General features: G+C 38.8%; 1 protein-coding gene across 1 annotated transcript in view; it reads left to right on the top strand.

Moving 5' to 3' along the window:
* The first annotated feature begins 80 nt into the window (after positions 1-80).
* Positions 81-13736, top strand: part of LOC126215133 (F-box/LRR-repeat protein 7-like) — a 123693-nt gene continuing 110037 nt past the window's right edge. Inside the window, exon 1 of the mRNA XM_049941797.1 lies at positions 81-101. The gene's annotated coding sequence lies outside the window, so the exon portion shown is untranslated. The remainder of the gene's footprint in view (positions 102-13736) is intronic.

Below are 13736 nucleotides of genomic sequence, written 5' to 3'. Positions count from 1 at the left end.
TAGTGCGATACTCACTTGTTTTGTCACTGCGCGGTGACAGGATAAACTCCGCCGGTTAAATAGTGCTGTATGCGTTGAGTGCCGGTACGAGAATTTGTAGGGTTAGTATGCACTAGTCAATTTTGACGTTAGTTGACCAGAAATTTCTATCCCGAGACCAACCTTCCTGCTACTGGAGGGTGCTTATCTCGTGGCGTAAATATACGTTCCATTACTTGGTAGAAAATCTCAGTGGGAGTGGTCACTATGGTTAAGTTCTTGATCTTTCATCTTGGAATTGTACAAAAAATGTAGTTTGGTCAATCGACTTCGCAGAAAAAGTGTGGTTATACTTGAATAAACTGGCACGAATGTCACTATTCGAAACGTTGCGCAGCCTAGAGTTGTGGGGTAATCGATGAATATAAGGAAAGGCACCTCTACAATCTGTTGATTCCTGCTTTTACCAGCGGCAGTGAGATGGGCGTAACAACATGTAATGTACTAGCATTGTATTTGCACAGTTCCGGTATTACATAGGCATGTAATACTTTCCGTTGATCATTATTATTTTTTTCTGAAGTTACGTTTTACTTAAAAGCCGTTCAGGGACCTACGCTGAAGTGGGTGTAATTGCGGAGGCAACAAGATTGCAGTTCCCTTATGAAACAGCATTTGTATTTGACAAGGAAATAATAATCTGAATGATATCAGAAATTATTTTACCATTTTGTCCTGGTGGTTTGGCTTACAAATATTTTGTGTTAGTGTAGCCGTTGCTACATTATTACCGTTTACTTTATGAGTGTTATGTTAGTTCGGCAAGTTTTGGGGAGTACATAGTTAACGAAATTCAAGTAGCAAGCAGTTTGCTTGCCTATCTGTAGTTAAGAGCTTAATTATTTACTAGCTGAGCGGCCACTGCTTCGCTGGCGTAGACTGTATCGTCTGCACGGATTGTTTTCGCATATTTCGTTAATCGAATTTTTATGTTTACAAATTGCAGCACATTCTAAACTTTTCACGCTAATTAAGGCCATAGAAGCGTGGTCTTTTTCGAATGTATTTCTGAACAAAAGTCAAAGGTTTTTGTTAACCATGCCTTTTGCTTTTTGTGATGATATTTCCATATTAATTTTCATCCCTTAGCACATTTGCACACATCTCTTTATATCCAACCGAGAAGTGAAATACGAATTTTCATAGATTTAGCTTCCAATTTTTTAATGTAACGAAATATTTTTAAAAAAATTTTCAACCCCTATTTCATCCACTTTAGAGGTTGAATTTCCAAAAACAGTGAGAGGCATATTTTTTTAATTTCTAATCGAGGAGCAAGGTATCACTTTTCTAAGATTTATCTTTAAAATTTTTTTCACAATGTAATATTTCATAAAACACTTCACCCTCACTTTTTATGTATTTGTGTCAGAGATGCCAAATACAAATTTTCATAGATTTAGCTTCAAAAATCCTTGCATAATGAAATATTTCCATAAAAACTTTCGTCTCCTATTTCACCCCCATAGGGCTTGAATTTCCAAAAGCAGTTAAGTCCCATAGTGCTCAGAGCCATTTTCCAAAATCAGTGAAACACACATTTTTTAAATTTCTAATCAAGAAGCCAAATTCAGTTTTTCATGGATGTAGCAGTAACAAGCCTTAAACAATGAAATATTTTCATAAAACATTCCGTCCCCTATTCCACCCCTCAGGGGGTTGAATTTCTAAGAACACTGAAACACACCTTTTTTTTATTTGTTACGGAAATGTTAAATACCAATTTTTATAGATGACACTTTAAAAATACTTGTAGTTCTTTAATAACAATTTATTTTTTAAAAAATCATTTCATCCACTATTTCACCCCATAGGGGAAAAATTTGGGAAAATACTGGAACGTGTGTGTTTTTATTTCTGATAGAGAAAGCAAATACCAATCTTCGTAGGTCTACACTCAAAATTGCCTTAATAGCAACATATTTTCAAAAAACTTGTCATCCCATGTTTCAGACACTTAGGGCTGCGATTTCAGAAAATCACTTCATAAACGATGTGTACAATACAAGATCAACACACTGCAAATTTCAAGTTTCCATCTGTAGTGGTTTGGACTGGGCAATGATGAGTTCAGTGAGTGAGTGAGTGAATCAATTGGGACATTACCTTTCATATATGTAGAGATTATTTGATTTATTCATCCTTATACAATAAATATTTTAAGGATGTTGTCCAGATGTACATGTAAATTTGTGGAAACCATTTTAAGGAAATGGAAACATACAAATATGTGCACAAAAAAGTAAGATCAAAACAATATAAATTCATACAATACATAGTGCAACTTGATATAGCTACATGTGTGCTCATGGTGTTACAAAGACATAGTCTGTTAGCCATCTAGGGCTTTACTTTTACCCTCATTAAACATTGTGTTCCTATATACACTAAGCTACAATAATGCAGTAAAGGTTTTACATCACACAACAGCTGTTCATTAGACATGCAAATATAATAAGAGTTTAGTAGCATAAGAAAGTATTTTCAATTTTGCCCTAATATAAATACTATCACAAAATGTTAGTTGTACACAGTCATTTCCTGAGTAAAAACATTGTTAGAGTAGAATTTCGAAATTCTGCTCTAAAGTTGTTAAGAAAATGCAGTCAACAGGCTTTCGTTGTAGTCCTTCAGTATTGTACATATTGAAATGCTTGTACCATTCCCTGTGTGCCAAATTCGATATCCTTCTCCAGTGGCAAAGCCAGGTAGTAAATCACTTGTAACCCATAGCTACCTGCTCTGCAGGAATTAGTCTCAGTAAATGTTGCACAATTTTGCTTTGTAAGTAGCTACTCAAAGAGACTTGGGCCTCTTTTGGTGCATCTGTACCGATGGCTAAGAGACTGGACTGTTGTGAACGCTGTGTGTCAAATGTTTCACGGTGCATGAAATGTGGAACATAGAAACATCCCAATCGTTGTGAAATGTTTGTTGAGCAGATCCAAATGAAGACCTCTATATTTTTCTTCATTACTCAGCTATGAGAAGTGGGTTATTACCCAAGGGTGCAGTAGTGTTTATATTTTGGGGAAAAATCTGTATTTGGTGTAGTAGCCTAAAAGAGTGCAAACTGTAGTGATGTTGGATGAAACAGGTGTTTTGTAGTGAAGATTATTTTTCAGTATTTGGAAAGAGGAGGCAAGGGCAAGGTGTGATACAGTGTGTCATTGTATTGGACAGTTCCTTTGTCCTCCCTCAGATACTTTTGTTATCTTTTGTCACCTGGGGCTAGATCTTAATGTATTGCAAGGTACAATGACGTTTGGTACATTTTCAAGAATGTTGTACTGTGCAAGGTGGTAAATAGGCTGAAATATTTAAATACATTTGGTTTTGTATGAAAATTTTCAGTGGCATGTTAACTGTGGTGTTTAATTTTATTAGTGTAGTGCAGTTTTGTAATGGATAGTATTGCTAGCAGAGTTTTGGTGAAAGTTCTGGGAAAATACTGATGCAACATTTTTGTGGTAATCATTTCCCTCTGAAAGTTTCCAAATTGACCAAAAAGTAAATATGTAAAATATTGGTACATCATAATGGACATTCAACAACTGTTAAACATTCTGAATGAACAAAATGCCCAAGCCTTAGATCAACAGAAACCGCTAACAGGTGCCAGCCATTATTTCCCAAAGCTCCTACAATTTTTGAGTCCTTCAAAGGTATGTTGTCCTCACCACATTAGCCTCAAATTTTCACAGTCATTATCTTCCAAAGTTTCGTTGTACTTGGTTGTTTGCACTGACAAAGAAAGAAATTGTGGGTATTCAGTGTATTAGTCTAATATCTTGGTTTGCTCTCAGCTGGAGAGTTTCATTTACTGTAATAGCTGTCAGGATGTTTCAAACAAGTTTAAACATAAAAGGACTGTCAGCTTGCCTTGTGGCACAAGTATATTGTTATGAAGTGTCACAACACTGGGAAATTTTGATGTATTTGTACTAGCTAATGAATTGATGTTACACTTTAAAGGCCCTGGCCGTGTCATTGTGCACAAGGAATGATGTATCAGAGTGTGGAACTCATTATGGTGTTTTGCTGGAATCAGGAGTAGTGTAACATAAAAGTTGCTGGTTTTGAAGAGTGATTTATCTGAATTCTTTCAGAGCTTGAATTTTTTCTGGAGGAAGGAATATTTTTCTGTATGCTGTAATGCTCTAAGGTGATTTCTTAATAATTCTATATGTAATATTTATACAATAATATGTGCCCATTTTCAAAATATACTTTGAACACTTGGCTTCTTTTTAGGGACTAAAATAACTAATTTTGAGATATTCACTGTTGTGAGTGTCATCATTACTGCCGTCTGAAGCACATCTCCTGTGCAGCAAGCTACGTAGATTTGAGTATTAACTGTGTTTTTCTTACTTGTCACTTCTTTTTCCTTTCTGTTTTTGCTTTTAGGAAGCTTCAATTTTCTAGTACTAGTAATAGTGTTCCATAGATTTCGTGTTTGTTTTGAATACAGTCCAGAGACAGTTAGTGTTTATTTTCATTGTTTACAACAAGAAGTGTCTAGTAACCACAGTTTAGTCAGCTATCAGCTGCCTTAAGTGAATTAGCAGTCTAGTTAAAAGTTGATTACTTAACTCTCTACAGTAAATTGTTGATTTCTTAGGATGGAGATGATGTGTGACTGCTGTGTACAGACACAGGAGGAGCTGGCCACTGTCAGCAAACAGCTGAACATGCTGATGGCCGCAGTCAGCCGTCTTCAGGCTGCTGCCTCGGAGTATAGCGGCAGACAGGGTACCGGGCACGGTTGGGCCACCCTCTCCCCAAGGGGAGTGATGAGTTCAACGGCATTCGCGTCACACGAGGTGGAGTGTCAATGTGAAGGATGGCGGTGTGGCATCGGTCGCTCTGCCTGTGAGTGGACATGTGGCCGCTCCTTTAGCAAGGTCCGAGCAGGCACACGGGAGGAGAGGTTTATTAGTTATTGGGAGCTCCAACGTTAGGCGGGTGATGGAGCCCCTTAGGGAAATGGTGGAAAGGTTGGGAAAGAAGGCCAGTGTTCACTCTGTCTGCTTGTCGGGGGGGGGGGGGGGTCGGTGGTCTCATCCGAGATGTGGAGGAGGCCCTGCTGGCGGCGATAGAGAGCATTTGACTACAAATTGTTGCTCATGTCGGCACCAATGACTCCTGCCGCCTGGGTTCAGAGGTCATCCTCAGCTCTCATACAGGCAGTTGGTGGAGTTGGTGAAGGCAAAAATCCTTACTTGCGAGGTGGAATCTGAGCTAACTATTTGTAGTGTCATTCCCAGAACTGATCGTGGTCCTCTGGTTTGAAGCAGAGTGGAAGGCTTAAACCAGAGGCTCAGACGATTCTGCGGAGATCTGGGGTGCAAATTTCTCGACCTCCACTATTGGGTGGAGAAATGTAGGGTCCCCCTGAATAGGTCAGGCGTGCACTACACACAGGAAGCGGCTACAAGGGTAGTGGAGTACGTGTGGAGTGCACATGTGGGTTTTTTAAGTTAGAGAATTCCCTCCCTAGGCCCGACAAGACGCCTCCTGAGATGCAACAAGGTAGCTGTAGGCAAAATGCAACAGGGAATGACAGTATTAATGTGGTAATAATAAACTGCAAGAGTGTCTATAGAAAGGTCCCAGAACTGTTCTCATTAATAAATGGTCACAATGCCCACATAGTACTAGGGATGGAAAGATGTAAAGATGTAAACAGTAATGAAATTCTAAACTCAGATTGGAATGTATACCGCAGAGATCCGAAATGTGAAATAATTTGGGTGAAGGTTCTGGTTAAATCAGGCTCAAACATGGTAATTGGATGTCTCTATAGGCCCCCTGAGCCTTGCAGATGAACAAAAATTACACGAAGTGAAATGTAGTGTGAGGAGGGCTATGCGAGAGGCGTTCAATGTATTCAAAAGTAAAGTTCTATGTACTGACTTGGCAGAAAATCCTAAGAAATTTTGGTCTTATGTCAAAGTGGTAGGTGGATCAAAACAAAATGTCCAGAACTCTGTGACCAAAATGGTACTGAAACAGAGGATGACAGACTAATGGCTGAAATACTAAATGTCTTTTTCCAAAGCTGTTTCACAGAGAAAGACTGCACTTAGTTCCTTCTCTAGTTGTTGCACAGATGACAAAATGGTAGATATCGAAATAGATGACAGAGGGATGGAAAAACAATTAAAATCACTCACAAGAGGAAAGGCCGCTGGACCTGATGGAATACCAGTTCAATTTTACACAGAATATGCGAAGGAACTTGCCTCCTTCTTGCAGCGGTGTACCGTAGGTTTCTAGAAGAGCGCAGTGTTCCAAAAGACTGGAAAAGGTCACAGGTCATCCTCGTTTTCAAGAAGGGACATCGAACAGGTGTGCAGAACTGTAGACCTATATCTCTAATGTCGATCAGTTGTAGAATTTTGGAACACGTATTATGTTAGTGTATAATGACTATTCTGGAGACTAGAAATCTACTCTGTAGGATTCAAAAAAGATGATCGTGTGAAACCCAGCTCGTGCTAATCGTCCACGAGACTTGGAGGGCCATAGACACAGGTTTCCAGGTAGATGCTGTGATTCTTGGCTTCCGCAAGGCATTTGATACAACTCCCCATAGTCGTTTAATGAACAAAGTAAGAGCATATGGACTATCAGACCAATTGTGTGATTGAATTGAAGAGTTCCTAGATAACAGAACGCAGCATGTCATTCTCAATGGAGAGAAATCTTCCGAAGTAAGAGTGATTTTAGGGTGTGCCGCAGGGGAGTATCGTAGGTCCGTTGCTATTCACAACGTATATAAATGACGTTGTGGATTACATCGGAAGTTCACTGAGGCTTTTTGCGGATGATGCTGTAGTATATCGAGAGGTTGTAACAATGGAAAATTGTGCTGAAATGCAGGAGGACCTGCAACGAATTGAAGCATGGTGCAGGACAACTGAATCTCAATGTAGGCAAGTGTAATGTGCTGCGAATACACAGAAAGAAAGATCCTTTATCATTTAGCTACAATATAGAAGGTCAACAACTGGAAGCAGTTAATTCCATAAATTATCTGGGAGTACGCATTAGGAATGATTTAAAATGGAATGACCATATAAAATTAATCAAGTCGATAGAGCAGATGCCAGACTGAGATTCATTGGAAGAATCCTAAGGAAATGCAGTCCGAAAACAAAGGAAGTGGGTTACAGTACACTTGTTCGCCCACTGCTTGAATACTGCTCACTGGTGTGGGATCCGTACCAGATAGGTTGATAGAAGAGAGATAGAGAAGATCCAATGGAGAGCAGCACGCTTTGTTACAGGATCATTTAGTAATCACGAAAGCATTATGGAGATGGTAGATAAACTCCAGTGGAAGACTCTGCAAGAGAGACGCTCAGTAGCTCCGTACGGGCTTTTGTCGAAGTTTCGAAAACATACCTTCACCGAGGAGTCAAGCAGTATATTGCTCCCTCGTACGTATATCCCGCGAAGAGACCACGAGGATAAAATCAGAGACAATCTTTCTTTCCACGAACAATACGAGACAGGAATAGAAGGGAGAACCAATAGAGGTACTCAAGGTACCCTCTGCCACTCACCGTCAGGTGGCTTGTGGAGTATGGATGTAGATGTAGATGTGATCATTATACTGATCATTCAAGAATCACTGTGTAAAATAATACTAAATTGTGCTGTGGAATATAACTAATCAAACATTTCTGTGTATTCTGGTGGTCATTAAGCTGCTGTGCACTGCGACATTGACTTCGACACTTTAATCATGTAAGCCCGGCAGTTGGCAGCACTTGTATATGATAAAAAAATTGGTCTTTTGCAAATGAGTACATATTTCCACTGGAGAAAAATGTTTCTGTTGAAACTAAGAGACATTATATTTTAATGTACCCTGCTGCAGCCAGTGGGTGTGAAAGGGTTAATGGCTGCTGTGGTATCACATTTTGGTGCATATGATCACAGTTCTGTTGTTAGTTGCTGAAGCTGAGGAAGGACAAAGTTTTTTTTGTCTCTTTTTGTAATCTTTATTTAAATGCACCATTTTTATGTGAACAAACTTAATGCAAGGATCCTATAAAAATTGCAATTTCATGCAACTAAACAAGCACAACAAATGAATGGTTGGTGTACTGGAAGAGCTGCACTATTAGTATTTGCTGATATCCTCTGGAAATGGAAACCACGATTTACTCGAATATGTTTGTGGAAAGTTGTGTGCAGGAAGTAAGGAGTTGAACAGTGTTTCACAATTGCCATGTGAATATGAGACAGGAAGGGGACAGATACACATAAAGCTCCTTATTGAATGATGCATAAACGTCAGGTGAAGAACCCAAGCCATCGGTATGTGCTTTGAAATATGTCGTCATATGGACAGATGTGAAAATTACCGAATTATCAGTTTAATAAGTCACAGCTGCAAAATACTAATGTGTGAATTCTTTACAGACGAATGGAAAAGGTGGTAGAAGCTGACCTCGGGGAAGATCAGTTTGGATTCCGTAGAAATATTGGAACACGGGAGGCAATACTGACCTTAAGACTTATCTTAGAAGAAAGATTAAGGAAAGGCAAACCTACGTTTCTAGCATTTGTAGACTTAGAGAAAGCTTTTGACAATGTTGACTGGCATACTCTCTTTCAAATTCTGAAGGTGGCAGGGGTAAAATACAGGGAGCGAAATGCTATTTACAATTTGTACAGAAAGCAGGTGGCAGTTATAAGAGTCGAGGGGCATGAAAGGGAAGCAGTGGTTGGGAAGGGAGTGAGACAGGGTTGTAGCCTCTCCCCGATGTTATTCAATCTGTATATTGAGCAAGCAGTGAAGGAAACAAAAGAAAAATTCGGAGTAGGTACTAAAATCCATGGAGAAGAAATAAAAACTTTGAGGTTCGCCGATGACATTGTAATTCTGTCAGAGACAGCAAAGGACTTGGAAGAGCAGTTGATCAGATTGGACAGTGTCTTGAAATGAGGATATAAGATGAACATCAACAAAAGCAAAACGAAGATAATGGAATGCAGATGAATTAAGTCAGGTGATGCTGGGGGAATTAGATTGGGAAACAAGACGCTTAAAGTAGTAAAGGAGTTTTGCTATTTGGGGAGCAAAATAACTGATGATGGTCGAAGAAGAGATGATATAAAATGTAGTCTGGCAATGGCAAGGAAAGCGTTTCTAAGGAAGAGAAAACTGTTAACATAGAGTATAGATTTAAGTGTCTGGAAGTTGTTTCTGAAGGTATTTGTATGGAGTGTAGCAATGTATGGAAGTGAAACGTGGACGATAAATAGTTTGGACAAGAAGAGAATAGAAGCTTTTGAAATGTGGTGCTACAGAAGAAAGCTGAAGATTAGGTGGGTAGATCACATAACTAATGAGGAGGTATTGAACAGAATTGGGGAGAAGAGAAATTTTTGGCACAACTTGACTGTGACAAGGGACCTGTTGGTGGGGCATATTCTGAGGCATCAAGGGATCTCAAATTTAGCATTGGAGGATTGTACAGGATAGAGTAGCATGGAGAGCTGGATCAAACCAGTATCAGGACTGAAGACCACAACACCATTTGTTAATTGAGCTGCCATACAAAAGTAACAATCATTCACAAGGTTTGATGGTTCTCACCAGATCATGGATAGCGAGCCAATGGAAGATCTTTTACATTTCAACCACGAGTGAAGACTCGAGACACAAGGTATCGACGTACATGAGAAGCCCTGGGCTTGTCCCGGTCCTGATTTCACAGCCAAAATCCAGCCCTTCGTAATATGCAGCATTATTGGCCACCTTTGCAATTTCAATGTTGCTTGTCTGCAAATGTAGCAAAAATTGTCGACACTGTTTACAAATCTTGTGATGTAACAAAATAAAAGTGATGTTGGTATTCAATGGAAAAGTTGGAATTCGAGATTTCACTTACTGTTTTATCAATCACAATTGGCGTAAGAATCGTTGATTGACCATTGTCATAAAATATTGCATTATGAAATGTGAACAGTCTTTAATTGCAGTTTCGCGTGGCTTGAAGCAGTCACAGCTATTCTAACAATGGAAAAAAAATTCTATTATCAGACTATGAAGAATTTTACTTTGAAAGATAAAATAAAGCAGATTTTCTATAGCAGGAAGGAGATAGAAAGGGTGTGGATTGACTTGGAAAAGCAACGTCGCTACTGAAGCACTATACTGCGTATGCAAAATTCTGACTTACTTTTTGATGGCTTGATTACCACTATGTTGTCTCACCAAATTCGCATCTCTTTTCTTTTCCTTCCTCTCGGTAATTAAACTGCGTTATCAACCAGCATATTTTCCGTCTTTCTCTCAGAGGGATGATGTGTACATGAAACGACAGAACATTTTTAACACAAGGCCATAGAAAATTTTCCAAGTATTTGAACAATTTTTTGGTAAGGTCCCTGTTCGGGTGCCAAGGTTATGTAACAAAATAAAAGTGATGTTGTTATTCAATGGAAAAGTTGGAATTTGAAATTTCCCTTACTGTTTTATCAATCACAATTGGCATAAGAATCATGGATTGACCATTGTCATAAAATATTGCATTATGAAATGTGAATAGTCTTTACTTGCAGTTTCACGTGGCTTGAAGCAGTCACAGCTTGCGTGCTATTGATTAAGATATTGCAATATCGTCTTTCTAATTACTTCATGATCGTAGATACGATCATACCCGGTCGTGAAGTTATTCTTATTACAAAACAATTTCCTAAGGGACCAGAAAGTTCTTAAGGGTGCAAAAACAACTGTAACATCACACAAAAGGGAAATTCAATATTAAAGCTGATGCAAGAATACGATAAAACAGTTTTCTTTTTGTCAGTGTAACACGCTCATTGGACTGCTGATCTTGGTGTCTGTAATCTCAGCAAAACGCATAATTGAAATGAAAATAATACTTAGGATATGATAGGAATGAGCACTGCTAAATGATCCAATATTTCCAGAACAAATATTTATTATAACTAAAACATATATCGTACCTTAATCTTAGTACTACAATGACGGTAGATTTTTATGTCTGTTTCATGTCCACTGAGCGCTCTTTTATAGATAGCCATTGTCCTCTTGAGTCGCTCATGCGTCGTCACGATAAGTTATAACAGTGCTTCTTTTCACACTCCACTCAAACTTAGAGGCAACACGTTTTTATTTATTTAGTAAAAAATTAGATCAGACCGCCACAAATTTGCGTCCATCTTACTTAAGAAAAACAGTACAAGTGTTTAGCACTCAAGGCTTCATTTGTTCTCCAGCGAACAAAATAATGAAGGATCACATATCTATCCGTATTCTTCTGTTTATGTTGCCGCCCAAAGATGACGAATTACTTTATTTAGGAAATTCCACCGTCGCTATGCGATGTCTTACTATACATTAATCATTCTTTATAAACAAGTATTTGCCTTCTGGCTGAAAGTATTAACTATTTGCTGTTTTAATGAAGCCAAAAATAGCAAATATCACAATCTGTGAGGGATATTGAATTACACGAATTACGATCACTATACGCACTAACAACACTTCAATAACACACTGTTCCAGCACACACAGCTTGTAACAGACTGAAACTTTGCTTAACTTGAAACATGCTCCACTTCTCCCTTTCTCTTTCCTTTCCCCTCCCCTTGTTGCTATGAGCCTGGGTGAAAAATAACAACAAATTAGGCCCAGCTGTTGTTGCCTGAAACTTCATTGCTCTGCCTGTCATCAGCGGAATTTTGAAACATTTACGGTAAGGGATTGACAATGAATGCTAATAAAATATAATACAGTAGAGCGTCGATTATCCGATGTAATTGGGGGACATGGGTGTTCGGGAAACTGGTTTGTTCAGATAATCGAACTGTACATGTTTATTTGCCAAAAAGTAGTACTGTACAGTAAATTTATTCATAAAAACAGGCATCTCTGTTAGTATTACAAAGTAACATACAAAGGCAACTTCAGTAGGAATATATAGTATGTGGCACAGTTTATTAAACAATATATACATATTACATACACATTTTGCATGAACAATACACACAGTATATAAAATTAACGTTTAAAAAAATCCTTTATTTTGGTCTGTCTAAGCAAGCCTACACGCTTACGAGCAGCTAAGTCACGTACTTTTTTCATTACAGATATCTGAAACTGGTCACTTTCATCTTGGGCTTCAAACCATCGCAAGGCAGTATTTAAACAAGTGAACGCCTCAGAAGCTGTTGGTATACTTTCATCTTTATCAGTGATGACGGTTACAATCTCGCTGTCCTGCACAATTTGGTGTCCTGGATCTGCACATCGATATTCATCCATTCATGAACGTCTTCTTCATCACATTCGTGGCAATCTATTTCTTTTAGCATACCGAGAATGTCGGACATATCATTCTGTTCGTCATTTTCTATCATACCTTGTGAATTTTCTTCTGTGTCCAAAATTTATTCCAGGCTTTCTTCAAATTCTCTTCCTTTACACTATTCCATGCTGCGCTGATCGTGTAGGACGCGTCTTTCAAGTCAATATTCTTACGATTTCTTAAGAGACTTTCTTCTCCATCCTCTTCTCTTTCTAACAATAGCTCACGCAACCATTCTTTCTTGTAATATCGTTTGAAAGTCTCAATAACGCCTTGATCCATGGGCTGTAATAAGGAGGTTACGTTAGGTGGAAGAAATATTACCTTTATGAACTCGTCTTTTTCGTTTAAAATATCACATGACGGATGAGTTGGTGCGTTGTCAAGGAGAAATAGTGTTTTCTCCCTCTTCCCATTCTTTAGCTGATGAGCTTTTACAGAGGGTACGAAAACGTCCAGAAACCACTTCATAAAAATCGTACTATCCATTCTGGCACTCTTTTGTGAGGTGTGCACAACAGGCAAGGCTGACATATTAACGCGCCTGAAACAACGCGGTTTTTTACTTTTACCAATGACGAATATAGGCAATCGGTGACTTCCAGTAGCATTAGCACGAGCCAAAGCTGTAATACGGTCCTTGCTTGTTGTAGGACCAGGTGCTGCTAATTCATGACGTGAAACAAGAGTTTTTCTCGGTAAAGCTTTCCAGTTAAGTCCAGTTTTGTCAGCATGGCAAAAGTTTTCGAGAGCATAATCTTCTTCCCTTAGTTTGACTTTGAAAGAATCAGCTGCCCCATTAGAAGCAATGTTCCGCCAGCGGTGGCCCAGTGCGGCGGCTACTATGGGAAACTTGGTTTGGTAGTGAGGGGGATGGTGGACGGTAGGGTGCGAGAGTAACAGGTGCGAGCGAGTACACAGTTCGGTTAAGCGGTCGTTCGGTTGACCGACGTTCGGATGATCGACGCTCTACTGTAATAATTAAATGCAACCTGTTTAACTCGTAAATGAGAATTAATTCAAGTTTTTCATTGTTGTTTTCATTATCAGTGGTGGTGTTATAGTTAACAAACATTTATTTCATCCCAGGATTTTTTAAACTGATGGCTACAGTAATTAATGGAAGAAATGAACACAAATGGAATCTATGTAAAGCATCATAAGTTACATTGTATTGCTAGGTGGGAAACTCAATATTAGCCGTCCCGTATAGCAGTTGTAGCAGTCTTCCGGGAAAGGCCACTTCCCCCACCATGGAAACTGCTAGCTTTTTAGTTTACTGACTTACTATAATGACACCAGTTTCTGTTAACATGGTATCACAGTGTTAACAAGTGC

The sequence above is a fragment of the Schistocerca nitens genome, chromosome 12 (assembly GCF_023898315.1).
Source record: "Schistocerca nitens isolate TAMUIC-IGC-003100 chromosome 12, iqSchNite1.1, whole genome shotgun sequence".
In the NCBI taxonomy this organism is placed as follows: domain Eukaryota; kingdom Metazoa; phylum Arthropoda; class Insecta; order Orthoptera; family Acrididae; genus Schistocerca; species Schistocerca nitens.
Note: the sequence above shows the minus strand (reverse complement) of the source record. Positions and strands in the feature narration are given on the sequence as shown.